The 22423-nt window shown below is 38.0% G+C and overlaps 1 protein-coding gene across 4 annotated transcripts in view; it reads right to left on the reverse strand.

The window, feature by feature from the left end:
• The window catches only part of camkk1a (calcium/calmodulin-dependent protein kinase kinase 1, alpha a), a 165089-nt gene that overhangs the window by 97414 nt on the left and 45252 nt on the right, over positions 1–22423 (reverse strand). For all 4 annotated transcript variants that reach the window (XM_022665768.2, XM_022665764.2, XM_049469163.1 and 1 more), the window contains exon 2: positions 10914–10965. The gene's annotated coding sequence lies outside the window, so the exon portion shown is untranslated. The remainder of the gene's footprint in view (positions 1–10913; positions 10966–22423) is intronic.

A 22423-nucleotide genomic window follows, 5' to 3' on the forward strand; every position in this document is an offset into this window, starting at 1 on the left:
ACCGGCCATGCCAGGCTAACCCTGATGTACGGACAAATTGCAGGCTGTGCTTCACCTGAGCTCATTTCCTGCCCATTTCCCATCCAGCTCCATTAGACTGGACTCAAACAGTAATTAAACCCTAACGAAGGCCAAACAGACAGAGAGAGAGCTGTCCTGCTCAGAAGACTGCTGTGTGGAGACTGATTCAGGAGGACGTGGATCACCACAGAGAAGTGGCTAAGCAAACTGTGTCATGTAGGATTTCAGTCAATAATGGATACTATACTTATCTTTTGTGGTAAAAAAAGAAAAGTTGTGTAATTTAAGCAGCTGGTTTAAACTTAAGGTAGAAGAATGAAGGTAGTTCAGATGGTTATGTAAGTGATCCCATAAAAGAACAGCATTAGGCCCTGTAGAGAAGCATGTGTGGACACCTGCATGTTCTTATTCCATACATGATTACTGAAGGGACCAAAAGTGGCATGACTCATAGAACCATTGAATGCACGTTCATGTTTTAAAGTGTAGAATGGAAAACCTTGCAAAAGCTGATTTTTTTACAAAGAGGACAGACAAGACAAGACAAGACAGGGCAGGGCAAGACAGGAACAAGCCAAACGGAGAAGGTAGACTAAAGAACAAAGGACAAAAAAAGGACTAAACAAAGGACAAGGCAGGGCAAAGACAAAGGACAAAACAATGGAAAACAAAATTAAAGGCATGGCAAGACAAAGGACTAGACAAATGAAAAGGCATGGCAAGACAAAGGACAAGACAAAGGACAAAACAAAGAACAAAACAAAGGACAAGGCAGGGCACAGCAGGACAAGACAGATAAGACAAAGGGAAAAACACAAAGGACAAAAAAGGACAAGACAAAGGAAAACACAAAGGACAAGGCAGGGCAGCGCAACTCAAAGGACAAAACAAAGGACAAGAAAAAGGACAATACAAAGGGAAAGGCAGGGCTGAGACAAAGGACAAAACAAAGGACAAGACAATTTAAAACACAAAGGACAAGAAAAGGGACAAGTCAGGGCAAAGCAGGACAAGACAAAGAACAAGACATAGGAAAACACAAAGGAAAACACAAAGAAAAAGTTATATGACAGGACAGGGCAGGGCAAGACAAAGGACAAGACAAATGACAAGATAAAAGACCAGGAAAGGCAAAATGAAGAACAAGACAGGGCAGGGAAGGGCAAGACAAGACAAAAAGACTGATCCCATTTTATTTGAAGGCAATAAATCTTATTTTTTTTTCTCTGATACATAAACAGTTTTGTCTTACTAAGCATTGTAATGCACCACAAAAATATGTATAATTAATTTGAATTTGATTCATTTTCGGGCATCTCAAAATAACCTGCGACAATACCAAATGTGTGATTCCTGAAATCAGTATTCAGTGAAATCTCAGTCGAGTGGATTTTAGCACCTGTTCCTCTACTTAAGAGCAATTGAGCTCCAGCCCCTTAAGATCACCTTCTCTCCTGAAGTGGAGAATACTCCAGCATGCACTCTGAGCTCTTAAATTACCAATGAGATATCACTGCTCACAGAACAGTAAACGCTCCTGTTCCTGAGCTCTTCAGCAGCTCGCTGACTTAGACGGATTACAAAAGCGTGTGAGATATGAAGCAGTAGATCAGAGGCCTTGCACGAACGGCGGTTCATCAAACGATGAGTCACGAGGAAAAAAGACACAGCCAGGTAAATTAAAATACAAGCAAACGCACAGACACAGAGTGCGGGTTATTAGATCACTTTCAGCACACAGTTATTCATTTATACCAGTTCAGACATGCACTAGTGTTACCTGAAACTACTGTATGGCTCATCAAGACCTGCTGCCCTCAGAATAACTGCCTCATTCTTATTATTCTTCACTCAGACAATGAAAACTCTCTACAGAATAAATAAAAAAATCTTTCACATTCATATTTTGCTCTCAGCTCATTTTTAGGTCATTTCTCCAGTTTAAACAAGAGGTAATCTGCGGCCCCAAAATCCAAATTCATCCATAAACATGGAGGAAAAATAGAGAATACACAATCAACATTCTTAACAATAATGGTGCTTCAATTAGCTGTTTGAGTAATGCCATAGAAGAGCCATATTTTATTCCTGAGAGAAGAACCATGTTAGTTAAAGAGATGTGCATCACTTGATTTAAAGGTTCATACACCAATTTATAGTGAGTATCAGAAAACTAACTGGATTTCCCCCTCAAGAGTCCCTCACTCTGCCCAGTACAGTGAGTATCAGGAAACTAACTGGATTTCCCTCTCAAGAGTCCATCACTCAGTCTTGGTACAGTGTGTATCAGAAAACTAACCAAATTTTCCCCTCAAGAGTCAATCACTCAGCCTCAGTACAGTGAGTATCAGACCACTAACCAGATTCCCCTCTCAAGATTCCATCACTCAGGCCCAGCACAGTGAGTTTCAGAACACTAACCAGATACTCTACTCAAAAGTCCATCACTCAGCCCCAGTAAAATGAGTAAAATTAGTAATTACTAACTGGTTATCCCCTCACGAGTCCATAATTCAGCCCCAGTACAGTGAGTATTGGATCACTAACCAAATTCTCCTCTCAAGAGTCTATCTGTTTTAGCGATCAGATTACAGTCCACGTTTCAGAAAACTAACCGGATACCCCTTTCAAGAGTCAATCACTCAGCCCAGTACTGTGAGTATCAGACCACTAACCAGATTCCCCGCTCAAAAGAGTGGTTTTAGCGATTAGACTACATTCCACGTTTTAGAACACTAACCAGACACCCCTCAAGAGTCCCTCACTCAGCCCAGTACAGTGAGTATCAGAAAATTAACTGGATTCCCCTCTCAAAAGAGTTCATCACTGAGCCACAGTACAGTAAGTATCAGAAAACTAACCGGATACCCCTCTCAGGAGTCTCTTATTCAGCCCCAGTACAGTGACTACAAGATCACTAACCAGATACTCCTCTCAGGAGGCCATCACTCAGCCGAGTACGGTGAGAATCAGACTACTACCTGGATACCCCTCTAAAAAAAGTCAATCACTCAGCCCCAGTACAGTGAGTGAGTATTAGAACACTAACTAGATACCCCTCCCAAGAGCCCCTCCTTAGTCCAGTACAGTGAGTATCAGATCACTAAACAGATACTCCTCTCAAGAGTCCATCAATCAACCCAGTTCAACCAAACCACATGTTCGAATGTGGTTTTAGCGTTTAGATTACATTCCACGTTTTAGAACACTAACCAGACACCCCTCAAGAGTCCCTCACTCAGCCCAGTACAGTGAGTATCAGAAAACTAACTGGATACTCCTCTCAAGAGCCCATCACTTGGCTTAGTACAGTAAGCATCAGATCACTAACCAGATACTCCTCTCAAGAGTCTATCGATCTACCCAGTACAACCAAACCACTGTTTCAAATGTGGTTATAGTGATCAGATTACAGTCCATGCTCGATATGTACTCTGTTCACACCTGTATTTGTGCCTGGCCAAAGGCTTTCTACACGTCTACAGTTCTGGCCCTAAAAAACTCTGATTGGTCCATTTCTTGCAATACGCATTTCCATTCACGTCATGCAGCCCTGATATTGCACTTCACACTGGATGACCTAGAAAGACTCCTGACTGCATGCAGCCCTCCTGCACAGCGCACATCCCAGCATGCTCTGCTTCCAGTCACTCCGAATGGCTCCTTCAGAGGCTCCAAATCCAATAACCTGAGCTTAGTGTCTAATACTGCAGGGATCACCTGCGGGGAGCAGCAGCACATATACAAACCCCGCATCCATCCAGAACCACTGCATTCACAGGCCTGGATTCTGCCGCTACGCTCTCAGTGTGTGTATCAGGGTGTGTGAGAATGCAGGGAGCTTTGATATGCAGGAACAAGAGATGAGAAAAGTCTAGAGAGAGAAAATGGAAAAAGTTGAAAGAGAGTAAACAAAAACTCAGAAAGCTGAGTAATACAGTCGGGATTCCCTGAGAAAAAAAAAAGACGCCTTTAAACTTGACAAGCCCCGCACACACAAATCAAAACAACCTCTGAAACATTTCTAAAAACATTTCAGTTTTCTTGAAAAAACTATTTACATATATTTTGAAAATATGCAGGAAAAAGGATCTCGTGTTTTAAAATGTGAGGCATTGGCTCATATTTACAAATACTGTATGTATTACAGTGAGTTATTTCACGTTTAGTGAGGGTTTTGCATCTCTCAGCTTGTCCAGAAATCCTTAGAAATCCTATTCATCATTATTTATGTAATTTTAGGAAATATGCAGGAAAAATGGATCTTATGTTTTAAAATGTGAATCTTTGGCCCATATTTGCAAATATTCTATGTATTACAGTGAGTTATTTCACTTTCAGTGATGGTTTTGCATCTCTCCGCTTGTCCAGAAATGCATGTGAACCTCTCTTTCTTAAAGTGTTTCATAAATGATAAATTATAAATTATGTGTTGTGTGTGAACTGGGAATATGTCACAAAAGGCATTATCACCCACAGTGGACAGCACAGTGGGCGGTAATGATTGTGTCTGACAGCATCTGGCTAGAACTGTCTGTGTGAATGATCACATATCCCAACATGCTACACACACATATTTGCAGGTCAGATTCATAGGCCTCAAAACAACCACATTTTTGAAAACATTTCCCTTTTCTTGGGACTCTTGGGAAAATATGCAGAAAACATGGATCTCATGTTAAATGTGTTGAAATGTGAGCGTTTACAAAAGGATTATTTCATTTTCATTGACAGTACTGCATCTCTCAGCTTGTCCAGAAATGCATGTGAACCTCTCTTTCCTGAAGGGTTCCATCAATGATAAATGATAACTTATGTGTTGTGTGTGAACTGGAGATGTCATGAAAGACATTACCACCCACAGTGGACAGCGGAGTGGAACTGTGCAAACGGACGCATGTGCATATTCGCAGGTCAGCGAAGATTTCCTTAGCTTTATTGGAACTTGACAAAAGTCATGGGACACGAAACTAGTGCATGTTTTATAACATCTAGAATTACATATTATCCCTCTGAGATGAAGGGTTGTAGAGTAAATAGGCCTCAAACAACCACATTTCAGAAAGCATTTTCACTTTGTGTAAAATCCTATTTAAATCACTATTTACTTAAATTTTATTAAATATGAAGGAAAAAAAGGATCTCATGTTTTAAAATGTGAGGCTTTGGTTCATATTAGCAAATATTCTATGCATTACAGTGAGTTACTGCATCTCTCAGCTTGTCCAGAAATGCATGTGAGCCTTTCTTTCTTGAAGAGATAAATCATGTGTCGTGTGTGAACTGGGAATATGTTATATGTTAAAGGCATTACCACCCACAGTGGACAGCGTAGTGGTCGGTAATGATCGTGACCGGCAGCATCAGGCTGGTACACGCCACACACGCATATCTGCAGGACAGCACAGATTTCTTTAGTGTAGGCCTCAAAACAAACACATTTCTGAAAAAAAATCCTTTTTTTCTTGGAAATTCTTTACCACTATTTACATAGATTTAGAAAATTTGCTCATATTTGCAAATACTGTATGTATTACAGTGAGTTGTTTCACTCTTAGTGACAGTTTTGACTCTCTCAGCTTGTCCAGAAATGCATGGGAACCTCTCTTTTTCTTGAAGGGTTTCATGAATGATAAATAATAAATATAAAATTACCTTATTTTACGGACTATAAAACGGACTGTATTATAAGGCACACTATCAGTGAACATCTATATTCTGGTCTATTGTCATACATAAAGCGCTCCAGATTATAAGGCGCATTTTAAGCGACAATAGTGAGGAACAGATAGTCACACACACATCTGTCAGCTTGTCTAGAAATGCATGTGAACATCTCTTATTTGAATGTTTCTTTAAAGCATATATTCTAAATTATGCATTGTGTGTGTACTAGGAATTTGAATTTGAATTTATTGAAAGGATAGCCCCTTAAGATGTGACATCTCATTTTCAAGGGGGTCCTATAAATACATACACAAAACAAATCAAAACAAACAAAAAAAAAAACATTTACACACAAAACTTACATTACGCATACATAGACAGCTCACTCTCCATCCCAATCCACCAGAACTCAACTTATCAAATTACATCACTCGGTAATTATAATATTCCAATACAGATGACTGAAAACAATTAAAAAACATAAACAAGTTGTTTTAAGATGAAAAAATATAACATTGCATATATAATATAACAAATATAACATCAATCGGTACTTATATTTCAATACCAATACAAACAACAGAAAAATAAATAAATAAATAAATAATAATAATTAAAAACATAGACAAGTTGTTTTAAGATAAGAAAATAAACATTTCCTGAAGCAATGAAATGAAGTTAATTTTTTCAAAGAAAAAGGAAGATTATTCCAGTCAGAAGGAGCTTTGTAATAAAATGACCTTCGCCCTACCTCTTAAGAAATTCTAGGAACAAAGAAAAAGGATACTGCCTATGCCGAAGAGAATAAGAAGATTTAAATAGAACAAAAAACTGTTTTAAGTAGGGTGGACATTCCAAATAAATATATATATTTAGGAATAGATATCAGAAAAGGTATTACCACCCACAGTGGACAGCACAGTGGGTGGCAATGTTCATTACTGGCAGCATCTGGCAAGAACTGTCCACGTGAAGAGACGCATATCCTCACACATTGTAAGATAAATCTGAATTATGTGATACTTTCCTTCATACTGCAATTTCATCTTCCTGTCTGATTTATGTAGATGCTACACTATATATACACACATACAAGGTCCATTCATATATCTATTTATTTATATACTTATTGAACTAAAACGATGCATATTATATATGAAAGCTGTTAAATAAATAATGTGTAGAGTCTGATTAGGATTCTACACGTGTAATCACGCCGTTTCACACCAACAGATCTTAATGTACACATTTCAGTAACAAGCGCATACATTTCAAACTGCCACATTCAGCCCAGCATGTGAAAGTGAAGTGAGGCATTCAGCAGGCTGTTAAGAGCTGGAGGCAGAGGTGGAGTGATTGGTCTGCAGGGATGTGCGACGCTCTGCAGGAGAATACTAAGAGCCTCCTAATTGGCCGGTGAGTGGGAGAGCCGGGGCTTTGATGAGATGGACAGTGACGGGTTTAAATCATGGTGAGTGGAAAGTGATGGGGAATGTGGTCAGGCTGGAGGCGAACACATGCAAATAGAAGCTGCACACAAGAGACGGAAGTAGAAGAAGAGTGCGACACATTCACTGTAGTGCTGCAGGTGCACACTTACCACATGCATTCACTTTATTTAAAACAGCTACCTTGTTTAACCTTACTTAACAAGAGGATGGAAATTACTTACATTTATGTTGAATTAACCTAAACCTGAAGTACCTAATAATTTACTCTAGATACTACATTGAGATATATATATATATATATATATATATATATATATATATATATATATATATATATATATATATATATATAAAATTGTAAAGTTTCTTTATTTCAGTAACTCAGTTCAAAATGCGAAACTCATATATTTTAAATGTATTACACACAGAGTGATCTATTTTAATTTCTAGTTTATTTATTTTTATTGTTGAGGATTATGGCTTACAGCCAATGAAAACCCAAAAGTCAGTCTGTCAGAAAACTAGAATATTATATAAGACCAATAGGTACTTTTTGGCAGTGTGGGCAGTGTGCCAAGTCCTGCTGGAAAATAAAATCCACATCTTCAAATATAAAAAGTACATAAAATGTACTCATTTATTTAAGTGTTGACAGCCATATTTTATAATTTACATTGTATATTTAAGAGTGTTTAACTTTCTGAGATCCACCTCTATATACCTATATAACCTCAGTCCACATGCTTCTTTGCTTTTCAAAGACACAATTTTGTATTTCTCAGCTTGTCCAGAAATGCATGTCTGTATATGCCTGCTATACAGATAATAACACTAATAAGTCAGTTAATATAAAGAATACAGTAAATTACCCAATTTATCACTAGCCAGTTCCTGAATAAAGGCCCCACAACTGTCCAGGTATTACAAAACTGCATATCAATAGTACTAAAAACAGCAGAATGACTGTTTTTGTTGCATTTTATTTTAGTCATGCTTGATTGTGCTGGTTGACCAACTTGGTCTTGTTGGTCCTTGGTTCTTTAGCTTGGTCAACCGCGCACTGTGCAGATTGATGTAGGGCGTGTCAGTGTGTCTTTGCTTTCGTAAAAACGAGAAAAGTACCTTGTGCAGCTCGAAATGCATGAAAGGCATTTACTAATTCTCTTAAATAATTATGGCTATGTTTTGGGAGTAACATTTAATAAATCAATCAGCGTGCGACATGCCAGTCCATTTAAGAGTAATCCATGATCCAGGTGCGCTCTGACTAGGTATCTGCACCCCTGAAATAGCTGTTTAACATATCTTAGCAGAGGAAACTGCAGAGAACCGCTTCTTCATTCTGTTTATTGTTGATGTAAAAGTCTGTATAGCTACTAAGTGGCATGCACTATGGGTTTGTGCACTGCCGCATGTCCATGTGTAAGTGTAACAAGCAAGGGTGAGCGCTTGTTGGGGATGTGCCCGTGTCGACAATTCACTGCCAAGATAGCAATGAACGTCTGAGTGTTGAAGTCTGTCTAGGCTGTATTCGGTCAGTGGCGCACCTGTGTTTTCTGTTGCTATGATAGCAATACATCAGAAATTTACCTGAACATGCCTCATTCTGAGACCACCACAGCCATCAACATAGATATACATCCTCCTGAGACCCAGACTTTGCATGTTGTGCCTTTAAAGTTTTCCTAGCTATTTTAGATTAGTAGGACCTTAATTAAACTTTTTAAATGAGTCTTGCTATTTGGGACTTTTGACAGTAACTGCATGAACTAGTTTTAAACAAAAAATTGGATACAAATTTTTCCAGACTGGCTGTAAAAACTTTTGACTGGGATTACTACCATCTTGTTTTCAATCAGTTGAGTGTAATGCTGTCATGTGACCACTAGATGGTACGGAAAGTGTCTCCATATGCAAAAAAGTCAACGTTTTAAAAAATGAAGTACCATGGTGCAGAGAGGCAGAATGTAATGTCCACATATGAGGACACAGGGTCTCAAGAGGATATTCAGAAGCACATTTGCTGTTTACACAAAGCAGGAGCTAGGCATGAAAATAGACAGTTGGCGTGGTATAAGATAGCAATGAGCTTCGTAACATGTCTTGCTCAGGGTGTAAGATAGGGCCCTAAAATATTAAAAAGACCTGTTATGAATTGGATCTTTTAATTTGAAGTGCTGTAGGGTCTGTTTGTTTCAGCATCATGATGTAAGCTTCAGCACAATACCAACAATAAAAGTGATTAAATAATTAACCAATAATAGTGTTAAATATAGGCCTGTCGCGATAAGATTTTTTTGTGGACAATATATTGTCCCAGAAATGATTGCGATACACAATAGTTTGGTAATTTTAAGACTAATAAATGCCACTGACTTAATGATAGCAGAATAGCATAAAAAAGTAATTAAACACTCTTTTTTAAATACAGCAAAAATTAAAATAATTATTTATTATATTTAGTTTGAGAATTATATACTTACTTCTTCACCTACTTTAGTCCACACTGTGTGTATGTTATGGAGTCACAGTTATTGAAGCATGACTGGCTTAAATACTGTTTACTGTTATATGTGTGAACACACAAATACAAATAATCACAATAGACCATATCACGATTATCAAAAATAACTGAGGTTAAGTTCATTTATTCTACAATAAATCGATACTGTAATTATTGTGACAGGCCTACTTAAAGCCGCACTAGGTAGGATTGAGATTTTGTGCTCGTGGGCTCCCCCTACAGTTGCAGAGTGTAACAAATGTACACAGCACTGTCGTAAAACGCCCCCCTCCGTCTCCTGGCACTTTTTATATTTATATATATATATATATATACAATATATATATAAAATATATTCTAATGATTCAGTTCATCTGAATCAGAGAGCTGCTGTGCCCACCACTACTCGTTAGCTTCTGTAAAGAGTTAACCAACTCCAAATAGTGGGTTTTTTTTTAGTCCTTGTAGAACTGTTAGAACAACATACAGGTCGGAAAGCAGGTCGCAGTTCTCGAAAGAGGCGCAGTTCTCGCGAGCGTTGGTCGCGTCCGCCTAGGAAAACTTGGTTGGAGTCTGGTTTGAGCTCAAAGGAGCTCAGGCACAGACACGAAAGGACCGCTAATCCTCCTATTACACCTCAATGCAGCGCTGCAGTGAGTTTCAAGCTGTAATTTACCTTCTTTAAAAAAATCAAAAATCAAGAAAATCCTACCTAGTGGGCCTCTAAATACATAAAAAACAATATTATCACCATCAGGATGTGTATTAAAATTGGAATCAAATGGTATCAAAAAAAGGTGGATTGGCACATCACTAATAGGGTTAATGGTAATCCCAAATAAACGGTTAAATGCGGAAAAATAAGATGTAATACTTTGGCTAAACAAGACTTTACCACGCACGAAGCACGGAGGATTATCGCCTTAGCTCTTTAAACAAACCTCCTGTAGATAATCCCACCAAAACAGCACGCTGCCCACATCCTCCAAAATCAGATCAGTCATTCGTCCCACACTTCTACATATTCACTCCTCTCTTTCACACCAGATATTATATCACTCTGTTCTAACCCACCATTACATAACCACACACTGCACAACTGCAGCAGCATGTGTTTAACCCAGTGTGCAGTAAAACAGTGCTAATGCAGCAGCAGCAGCAGCAGAGTGTATATATATATATATATATATATATATATATATATATATATATATATATATATATATGTATAATATATACACATATATTAAAGTATATGTGAGGAGACTCACCTCACACCACAGGCATCGGGCACTGCCTCCTCTCTCTGCAACAGATGAACACCTGCAACCAGAGAACACCACAGGCTGTGAGAACCGGAGAGAGGAGCAAGCTGCGGGAGCTTCAGCTGGACCCACAACATTCAACAACATTCAGCAACAACAAGAGAAAGAGAGAAATAAAAAGGGCCAAACATCCTGATTTCTGCTTCTACTTCCCTCTGAGAAGTGCATATATCACTGTACAGTTAATCACATGACTGCACAGGAACATACTCTGCACACACTGAATGTGAAACAAACATCATGCATGCAGTCTAGACAATCTCAGGGCTTCAAATCTGAACACCGAATCCAGTTCGCAGTCCTGGATTTTGAATTATTTGGAAATGAACCCTCACATGTTTAATGCACTGAATTAAAAAACAAAAAAATTGAAAAAGCCACAAAATGGAAATTAAATTTTATGATTGTATACAATATGATATGGTACACTCTTAACTGAGATATTATATATATATATATATATATATATATATATATATATATATATATATATATATATATAAGAATTTTATCAGATTTGTTACAGAAGTCAATAATCAAGAATGTCATGATTAGTGACTAAAATTGCACTCCAAATATCTCCATATATCCAGGATTAAAGTAAAATAAATGATACTGAACAAATATAATCTGTGTCTAGTAGATATATAATGGGAATGAGAACAGTGTGAATTTTTCTTTTTTTGTTAAAAAAAAAGCAAAAAAAAAAAAAAAAAGTAGTACCCTGATGTCATAATTAGGGGTGAGTGATACGGCACAATATTTCAGGGTATAATATCGTTCACAATATAACAGTATAGTAAAAATACAAATATACATACATATATTTGAAAAAAAGTCAAATATATTTCTATTTTTATTCATGACCCACTTGTACTTCTCATTGTATTGGATATACACTAGATATGCCTTCACTGCTATAAAATCCAGCTTAAGACCAGCTTTTTTTTTAGCAGGGTGGTAATATTATATAAAAAAAAATAATACTAATAATAATACATACAAAATAATGTACAGTTCAGTATTGAATGGTGGGATAACCGAAAATATATGTTTTTCTGCCTGAGGGCAACACTGTGCCCTAGGCATGTATTCTAAAAAGATGTAAATATACAGTTACTAAAAAGACTTATTATAAAAAAATATGATAAATCTGTAGCTTAATACATCTGCATGGACCAAGTTTCTGTATATACAGTTGAGAAAAACAGAGTTCAGAAATCTGATACAGCAGTTAGACAAAAAAAATATGACATGCCTGGCAGAAATTACTTCATGTTTAGACAGTTTTATTGTTGTTTTATTTTTTTCAATTTGGTATTGAGTATCATGATACTACAGTTGGTATCGGTACCGAAGTGACAACCCTAGTCCACATTTTTATAAAAGTCCTTGATTAGTACCATTATTTCCAATGCTGCTTAAAAGAGTTTCTTTAGGTAATTTGGGGAAATGTGCCTGTTTCGTCAGTTTGGTTGTTTTTACCTTTTTACCTCTGTATGTGTGTTCTTGAGCAAAAGTATTTTTCCCTAAAATGGATGATTAACTGTGTTTATGAACTTCAGAAGGACTTTTAAGAAGTTTTGGGTGGAAGTGGTTCCTCTGTGAAATTGATCTGCCAGCCTCTCATTGGCTGATCATGTGACCTTTAGTATTTGGAGTGTTCTCATTGGTTGTTTTGTAATCTTGTGTGTTTTAAAAGCAGGAATGCTATTAACTTGTGTCTTTTAACCCTGATGAAGGCCTGAGCGCCGAAGCGCGTTGGTTATTTTTGTATTGTCAATAAATCTGAAATTCTCCAGTCAACAAGTGCTGCTGGTTTTTTACTATTTGTGATTAGTGATTTTATTACCAGGCACCTTGTTGCACAGTGAAGTTGCACCAGATCCATCTGCTTCTACAATGCTGCTCAAATGGAATTCCATTATTAAAACCATATGTAGCACAGCAGGATTACACACTACTGTCTGCGCAGCATCACCCAGACCCAACCGGACTGTCCTCAGCTCAACCCAACAACAAAACTGAAGCACATCCAGACATTAAGTGCAGAAGAAAAGACGTCTGTAACAAAAGCCACAGCCAGCCAGGCTTCTCTCTCTCTCTCTCTCTCTCTCTCCAGGCTACTGAACACATGCCAGCCCTGAGATTCCTAATACATTTCATTCCACAGCGTGGAGAGCTCCGGCTACTGCCTGAGGAAATGTCATCATTCACTCCCTATTCTAAACAGTTTGTGAGAAAAAGAGACCCAGACATTCAGAAGTGTCAACTGGATTAGTGCAAAGCCTCTCACAGAGCGGCAATCCTCAAACCGCGTTCTCCGAGACCACAGCCGCCGCCGAATCTGCCCGGCTCCCTGTCCTCTCCCGCTCAGAGCAGCAGATGGAAGCTGACGGGGAAGAAAGTCCTTTGTGAATGGTGAACGGATGAAAGAGTAAGGGATGAAAGTCACAGGGCTGCAGGTATTCTGAATTCTGGATTGGTTTCTTAGCCGTGTGAGGAAGATGTAATGGAACTCGGGGTTGCAGCCTTATCTTCAGCCTTCTGGAGATATTCTGGCAGTGAGGATGCGCTGCGTTCAGCTGATTCTGTCCCTTATACTGTTCATCCCAGCCTGAGCGAGTGCTCGGCAATTTCTAACGAATAATTCTCTTAACTCTCTTAACACCTCTAACACACTAACTACTCTAACCTCATTTCATTCTTCCCCTCCATCACTCCTCTATCCCTATCTAAAGATGTTTTTACCTTTAACTTCTATTACTTTTGTACTTCACTATTGTAAGTCACTTTGGACAAAAGCATCTGCCAAATGTAATGTAATTTAATGTAATTCAGTTAATTCGAATAACAGTTTTAATATTTTTCTTAACAGTTTTTATCATTTCAATTTTACATACAGACATTTTATCTTTTTAATCTAAAATTTCCGAAAACGCTACTCATTTCTGAAGTGTTTATCCATCTTACCTTGGTTACCAGCGCCTCCCACAGACTAACATGCAAATTAGGGGTGGGCAATATTATATCGTATACAATATATCGTGACACAGAAATATCATGATATTAAAAATCCATATTGTGATAATAGGGCTGTTCTGTCTTAAAAGTAGTCTATTATTTACTGTGAAGCTTTAGGTTTATTTATTGTAGAATTGTTTTAGTTTGCAGTTTATATACATGCACTAAATATTCTGCAATATTATTTGCTGCATTATATTATTTTATGCTATATTATTTATTTTGCCACATTATGATTATTCTGTTATACTCTTATACTATATTCCTGAAATTAATTAATTATTTTAGTTTTCCTATATCGCCAAGTATATCGTTATCGCAAAAATACTCTGAAATATCGTGATATATATTTTATTTTAGCCATATCGCCCAGCCCTAATGCGAATATTTTGTAAAAACATTTTCGTACTGAAAAAAAGCTCCAGCACTGTTCCAGCACTTTCAACACCCGGTGGGATAAAGCACATATTTAGCTGAAAACAAGAAACCGTTTCTAAAAACTGCAGCGTCATCACTCTCCGGTGAGGATCTGTAATTAATTGTGGAAAACAATAAAAATCTCTTCTTCAAAGTTTCTTCTGTGACTCGATTTGTGCGTTATTTCTCAATTTTCCGTCATAAACTTGCATTTTGAAGTATAATCCAGTGTCCATCAGTGTGTGAGTTTCTCCTCAGCTGTGTAGATACGAGGTCAGCGCGTGAAGTGAATGCATGGGCTTGAAAACAATGTTTTGAATCATGATTCACTCAATGAGTCGACTCAACCCAAAGCGTCTGAACACCAAACATACATATATTTAATTTAATTTTTTTTTTTTTTACAGGTAAAACTAAGGGGCGGCACGGTGGCGCAGTGGGTAGCACTTCCGCCTCACAGCAAGACGGCCTGGGTTCGATTCCCGGCTGGGGCGACCCGGGTCTTTCTGTGTGGAGTTTGCACGGTCTCCCCGTGTCTGCGTGGGTTTCCTCCGGGTTCTCCGGTTTCCTCCCACAGGCCAAAGACGGCACGTTCAGGCTAATTGGAACTTGGTTGAAATATCAACCAAGCGGTTGATAATGACTTGACTTGACTTGACTTGACAGGTAAAACTAGTTTTGAACCATTTCCTTGTAAGCTGTACTTTGATATTTAATAGGGGGGGATATATATTTTTGGGAATAAATCAACATTTTTATATTTTAGATTCTTCCAATGACAGTTTTGCACATCTTGGCTGGATTTTCTCAGGCCAGTTTTATGAGGTAGAGTCACCTGCAATAATCAGCTTTCAGTTAACAGCTGTGCTGTGAACTCATCAAGAGTTAATTACTTGAATTTCTTGTCTCTTAATGTGTTTGAGAGCATCAGTTGTAAAGTAGTGAAGAGGTAGCGTTACAGGTATACAGTGAATAACTCTATTTGAGTAATGTTCTAATACATATTACGACAAGAACTACTTAACTAAGCAAAGAAAAAAAATACTTTAAAAAAATTAAGAAATTAAGGTCAGTCAATCCAAAACATTTTAATAACTTAGTATCCTCAAAAGCAGTCGCAAAGACCATCAAAAATGCTAAGATGAAACTGGCTCTCATCAAGACCACCCCAGGAAAGGAAGACCAGAAGTTACCTCTGTTGCACAAGATAAGATTATCAGCCTGCTTCACAGAGTATATTGTTTTTTTTTTTTATTTTTAAGTTTAATACGTTATTCACAATTCATTATGCGTTTATTCATAGTTTGGATTACTGTAGGATTAATCTACAATGCAGGACAATTTAAAATAATAAAAAACACTGAATTTAAGATGCGTCAACTGTGTGGACATGTAATGTACAGTCATTGGACCGAACACAATCTAATAATAATTAATATAACAAATACTATACTACATTTAGATTAGAGATTAGATTTAGATTATATTGTTAAAGAGCCACTAAGCCCTAAACCATATTTTTTACATTAATACCTGAAATGTGTTCGTTTGAAGTAATGAAACATACCAGTCCTACTTAAAATTTTATAAAAATTACCTAACCTTTAAAAAAATACTGTTATTGTGGAAATTTTATAACACTCTGCAGCACCCTCTCAGGTTAAACTGTGCTATAGACTCTCTTGCCCCGACTCTAAACCCATACATCATCCAGAGCCCATCCTAAACTAGAGTGGAGTCATAGGATAGAAGTATATAAGTTGATAATTCAGTGTTACCACATGGAAGCGCTTGGGAATGCCTATATTTAAGTTGCGCATATGTTGTGAGGTGTTCTCTTGTGAGTGTGATTAAACACCAGCCAGCGTGTTCATCGCAACCGAGGTAGCTTGTAGGCAAGCTAGTATAATATACCATACCTTCTATCTATTACCTACCAAACAACACAATAGTAATTACTAAAGTTATTAAAACCTGTAGTTTTATATAATTTACCCAACTGACCATAAAGCAACAACTTACAAACATGCAGGAATCTGATCCCCAGTTTTTAATGACTGACAGGACTGCAGATACTGTTTAAAAGAAGGAAAACAGACAGACTAATGAACAGATAGACACACAAAGGCCACGGCCACTTTAAATGGAAATGAATGCGAAATGAATGGATGAACATTACTGATCTACAATCAACAGCTCGCTAACGTGATTAACCAATTAAAGAACCATTCAACCACCCATCTCAGCCATTAAAGATCCATTACTGCTCTCTGAATAACACACACACACACACACACACACACACACACACACACACTCCTATAGGGTTCACACATTGGGAGCCAAGGATGTTATTACGAGCTCTGCTAGGTCTTTAATAAATGAACGATTCTCTTGTGTGCTCTGTATTACTTTTTTGCCTTGACCCAGCATGTGCACACACACACACACACACACACACACACACACACTCCATCTCATAATTTTTAACACACACACACACACACACACACACACGACAAGAAACATAGGCAACCTATTTTGCAGTAAAGAAAGCAAAGCAAGGCATGATGAGGTTATTCAGTGAGCAATTTCTAGTCTCACACAAACACAATCACACACACACACACAATCACACACACAATCACACACACACACACACACACACAATCACACACACACACACACACACACACTGCAGTGGCTAGAGGCTGCCTGAGGCGGAGGATATTCAGGTGGAGTGGATTAGCACAGTTAATGACTACAGCAGTGACACTGTGCAGCACTGACCTCATATACACACACACACACACACACACAAACACACACACTCACAGACACACACACACACACATACACACACATACACACACTCATTTGCTACCCATACCGAGCTTAACAGTTCCAAACACAATAACACTATGTCAAGCTTCGACTCAGGTTTGGGGATTAATTCAATTTCCTGTATAATATAGATCTCTCTCTCTCTCTCTCTCTCTCTCTCTCTTTCAAAATGTCTCTCTCTCTCTTTGTCTCTCTATTAATGGACATAGGGAATTGTGGTAAACTGAGAAACCTCCAGGTTTGTTGACGACTGAAGTGAATAAGTGTGTCATGGTGCCGCATGACTATGCTACCTTCTGGCTCTCTCCTCTCTATGTCGCTGTCTCTCTCTCTCTCTCTGTCTCTCTCTGTCTCTCTCTCTGTGTGCATGCAGTCACTCAGGTTGACAGTGGAGTGGATGAATAAATGTATCATGGTGTCTCCGTGTCTATGCTACCTTCTGGCTCTCTCCTTTATTTATTTTGTTATATTCAGATCAGTCATTAGCCACATTAGCTTATAATAACATTCACATTCTCTAACCTCCATAAATCTAATCATAATGACATAACATGTCATTTACTCATTTTGTTTTCCTTTGTGGTCTTTCTGTCAGGGAGGGAGCGATGCAGACGCAAAGCCAGACGCAATTGTGAAAATTTACTTGATAAACACAAGAAAATAAAACAAACAAACAATAAACTAAGCAACAATTAATCACAGAGAACATAGAGACTACAAAACCAAAGAAACACTTAACCTGACACGATAAGACATACAAAAACTGACACGGAACACTGAAACAAAGGGACTACACATATACACAGAAAAGGGCAGGAAACACCTAGGGGCAGGTAACAAGGGGGTGGAGCTACAGATAAACAGAGGTGAGCACACTGAAGACAGAGGCGAAGATACTTGAGGAAAACTGGGACAAGCGCAGGGAAAGGCAAATAAACAAACAGGAGGGCAGAAAAAAACACTAGAACATCACTTTACATTTTATGTTTATGCATTGTTGCTCTTTTTTTTGTCCCATCGTATTGCTGGATTATAACTATTATTATATATACATTATGACTATTAGTTATAAAAAGCTGTAATTCAAATGTATACTAATGTACTAAATCTGTACATCTGAAATATCACTGCTAAGGATTATGGTTTTAAACTAGGAATTTGAAAAATCGATTTGATTGTCAAATTTGAATCTTTTTCTTCAATTCGATTTTAACTGTGAAACTTACATTTTTTTTGATGAAATTTAATTTTTGTTTCTTCATTTAAAAATCTGGTACATAACTCTTATTTAAACCTATATTTAAAATTTTACAATTTAGTTTGATTCTACAATCAAGGAGGCATAAAAACGCTCTATACAAATAAATTTGATCAGATTTATGTAAAAAAAATGTAAAATATCTGTCTGATTCTTTTTAAAATCGTCAAAAGAAACTAGAAGATAACCAGACGCATGTTTAACTACATAAAAGTCCATGTTACTTCTCTTCCAAATCATTAAAACACATTTAGGGTGCTTCAATCATCCCCTCAGACTGAAAACTCATCACATGTTCTCACAGTTTTAGCAGTTCCAGTTTGATAAGTGATAATGAGGCACAGAATTACAGCCCAGAAATCAGGTCAATGGTCGTATTGGATTACCCCGCTGAGGGTCGAGGCCACGTCTCGCCCAGCGGAGCTCGGTCCTGCCCGGGATCACGGTTCAGAAACAGGCTAATCAATCCAATCTGTGCAGCTGCTGCAGCTGGCGAGCACCACTGGAGTTAAAACACTGTTGCATTAAACAATTCCAGCTCCAGCACAGCTCCAGCACAGCCCTCCCACCAAACCCTGAGATCCTGCACAGAATAATGAGCAGCAAATGATCCATAATACAATATAATCATTATTAAACCATGACCACACACCCCCTTATTATAACTACCAAACATCTCACCCTCTGACTGTGTTCTTACAGAGCGCGGGGGAAAGTATAATCTAACCAGCTCATGTTCTCTCTCTCTCTCTCTCAATGTCTGTCTCTCAGTGTCCCAGTGTCTGTCTCTCTCCGTCTCTCAGTGTCTCTCTTTCTTCCTCATGGTCTCTCTCAGTGTCTCTCTCCCTCTTTCTCATTGTTTCTCTCAGTTTATCTCAGTTTCTCTCAGTTACGCACTCTCTGTCTGTCTGTGTCTCAGTGTCTCACTCTATCCCTCATTGTCTTGCTTAGTGTCTCACTCTCTGTCTCTGTGTCCCAGTTTCTCTCTCAGTATTTTACTCTCGGTCTCACGGAGTCTCAGAGTCTCTCTCCGTCTCTCTCTCTCAGTCTCTCAATGTCTCTCTGCCTATGTCTGTCTTCCTCAATGTTTGTCTGTTTGTCTCTCTCCCCCAGTGTCTGTCTCTCTCTTTTTCTCAGTCTCTCTCTCTCTCTCTTTCTCAGTGTCTGTCTCCCTCTGTCTCTCTCCCAGTGTCTGTCTCTCTCTCTCTGTTTCTCAGTGTCTTTTTCTCCCTCTTTTTCTCTTTCTCTCTGTGTCTCTTTCTCATTCTCATTGTCTCTCTGTGTCTCTTCCTCTGTTTCATTGACTCTCTCAGTGTCACTTCCTCATTCTCAACGTCTCTTCCAGTGTCTCTCTCTCCCTCTCCCTCTTTTTCTCACTCAATCTGTGTCTCTCTCATTCTCATTGTCTCTCTGTCTCTTCCTCTTTTTCACTGTCTCTCTCAGTGTCTCTTCCTTAGTCTCTCAATGTCTCTCTGTCTATGTCTTTCTTTCTCAGTGATTGTCTGTTTGTCTCTCTCTCTCTCCCCCAGTGTCTGTCTCTCTTTTTTTCTCAGTGTCTCTCTCTCTCTCTCTCTCTTTCTCAGTGTCTCTCTCTCTCTCTGTCTCTCAGTGTCTCTCTCTTTCTCCCAGTGTCTGTCTCTCTCTGTTTCTCAGTGTCTTTCTCTCCCTCTTTTTTCACTCTCTGTGTCTGTCTCATTCTCATTTTTTGTGTCTCCTTCTCTTTCTCATTGTCTCTCAGTGTCTCTTCCTCTTTCTCAATGTCTCTTCCAGTGTCTGTCTCTCTCTCCCTCTTTTTCTCACTCTCTCTGTGTCTCTCTCATTCTCATTGTCTCTCTGTGTCTCTTCCTCTTTTTCATTGTCTCTCTCATTGTCTCTTCCTCTTTCTCAACGTTATTTCAAGTATCTGTGTCTCTCTCTCAGTGTCTCATACTGTCAGTGCTTATGTCTTAATGTCTCACTCTCTGTCTCAGTGCCTTTCTTGGTGTCTCACTCTCTGTCTCATTGTCTCTCACTCTGTCTCTCTATGCCTTAGTGTCTCTCTGTCTCTCTCTCTTTCTCTCTTCAGTGTATCTCAGTGTTTAATCCTCAGGCTGGTTTAATTGAATCACTCAGATTATCTCTTCTTATCAGAAACAGGGTGGGCAGCAGGAGAAGCTAACTCTAAATCAATAGCAGCCATTACCAGCACTCAGAACAAAACACGGACCACCACAGCCGCCGCGCTGCCCACCCGACCGGACACTAACACAGAGCCACCGCTGCTGCTGCCCATACTGAAATAAGCACCGGGGCGATCAAGGCCAAATCCCCAGCTAACCTTCCTCCAGCTCTCCCACTACGGGTCAGCGAGCGCGGGATTATCAGAGGGACACACACACACAGAGTACACTGCCTTTTAGGAGCGCAAATCTCTGACCTCACACAACCAAGAACTGATTCACTCTCATTCTAAATAATTCAAAGTGATTTGATTCTTATATCGGTCACAGTATAAGTGTATATAGTTATATAACTGTCACAGCTTACTTGGATTATTTTTATTTAGCATAACGACTAAATTAAAAAGGTTTACATCTTTTGACAATTCATTTTTGATTTTAAGAACTATAACATGACATTTAAAAAAATCACAATAAAGTGTAGATTTTCTTTTTTCAGTAAATGATTATTTGTATTATTACATTTCTCATTAACTTAAAAAGTCCACTTTTTATATTTACAAATCAGTTTAATTATAAAATAGTAGCAAATAGTCAAAAAGTATTCAGTTCAATTTTAAGTCTTAAAATAATACAATTCACAATAAAATACATACAAATATTTTTGAAATTTCCCAATTTAATTTCAGTGCATTTATTTCTATCTATCTGTTTCACGATAATTCAAATTAGATTCCAAATTTTTCACATTATTCATGCAATGGATCTTCATATATTCATAGATATTGGGAGTTAGAATTCCATCAAATTCCAAAAATAAATCTGATCATTTTATTTACATTATTACAATTGTATACAACAATTTCAGTAATTTCAGCTTTAATTGATGTGAAATTATACATTTTATGCTTAAGTTTAATCATGTCTAGGGTATCAGGGATATTAAATTTGGCCGCGGGGCAGATATTTTCCAAGCTATTACATGGCGGGACACAAAAAAAAATCTGTTTTGAAAAAAATGAAATGTAATTGGATGGGGTGCTGCAGACTAGTAGCTCTCCAGCCCAGAGGGTTGTTGAACCCAATTGCAGAACAGCTGATCTTAAAGCAGGTAAAAAATAAATAAATAAAAACACCGCTCCTCACACGGGAATCGAACCCGTGTCGTCATGGTCGCAGCCCAATACACTACCACTGCCCCGGCTAGTGAATTGGGACATGGTCGGGGAAAAAAAGCCCTTATAAGGAGATAGGGAGCCCAAGAACAGGCGGAAAAATGAGAACAGGTGGAAAATTAAGTTACGACAAGCGCAACAGAGAGACAGGGGAGGAATGTAAACAAAAGCTCACCAGAAAAGCATTTTATTTTTCATTTTTAAATACAAAAATTAATAAAAACTGTTCAAAAAACAACCTCATGGGCCAGATGTTTCATGCTTCATCCCGCCTATTGCCGACCCCTGCCCTAGAGGATACTGAGATTTAGTGCATCTCAAAATTATGAAATTAACCACAATTTAGTTCACTTCAAATACAATTCAAAGAAAGTTTCAAACTGCAATACTGAACACTATTAAAATTTTACAGGAAACATATCTCAATTGTTTTCACAAAATCTCAATTAGTTTTTTAATGACGTCAAATAACCGAAACAAACCATGAAGTAACTAAATCAAATACAAACCATATACTAATCTTTTGATTTTAGCTCATTTTCTTTCACAAATTTAACCAATTAAAGCCATGTATCAAAC

The sequence above is a fragment of the Astyanax mexicanus genome, chromosome 1 (assembly GCF_023375975.1).
Source record: "Astyanax mexicanus isolate ESR-SI-001 chromosome 1, AstMex3_surface, whole genome shotgun sequence".
In the NCBI taxonomy this organism is placed as follows: Eukaryota; Metazoa; Chordata; class Actinopteri; order Characiformes; family Acestrorhamphidae; genus Astyanax; species Astyanax mexicanus.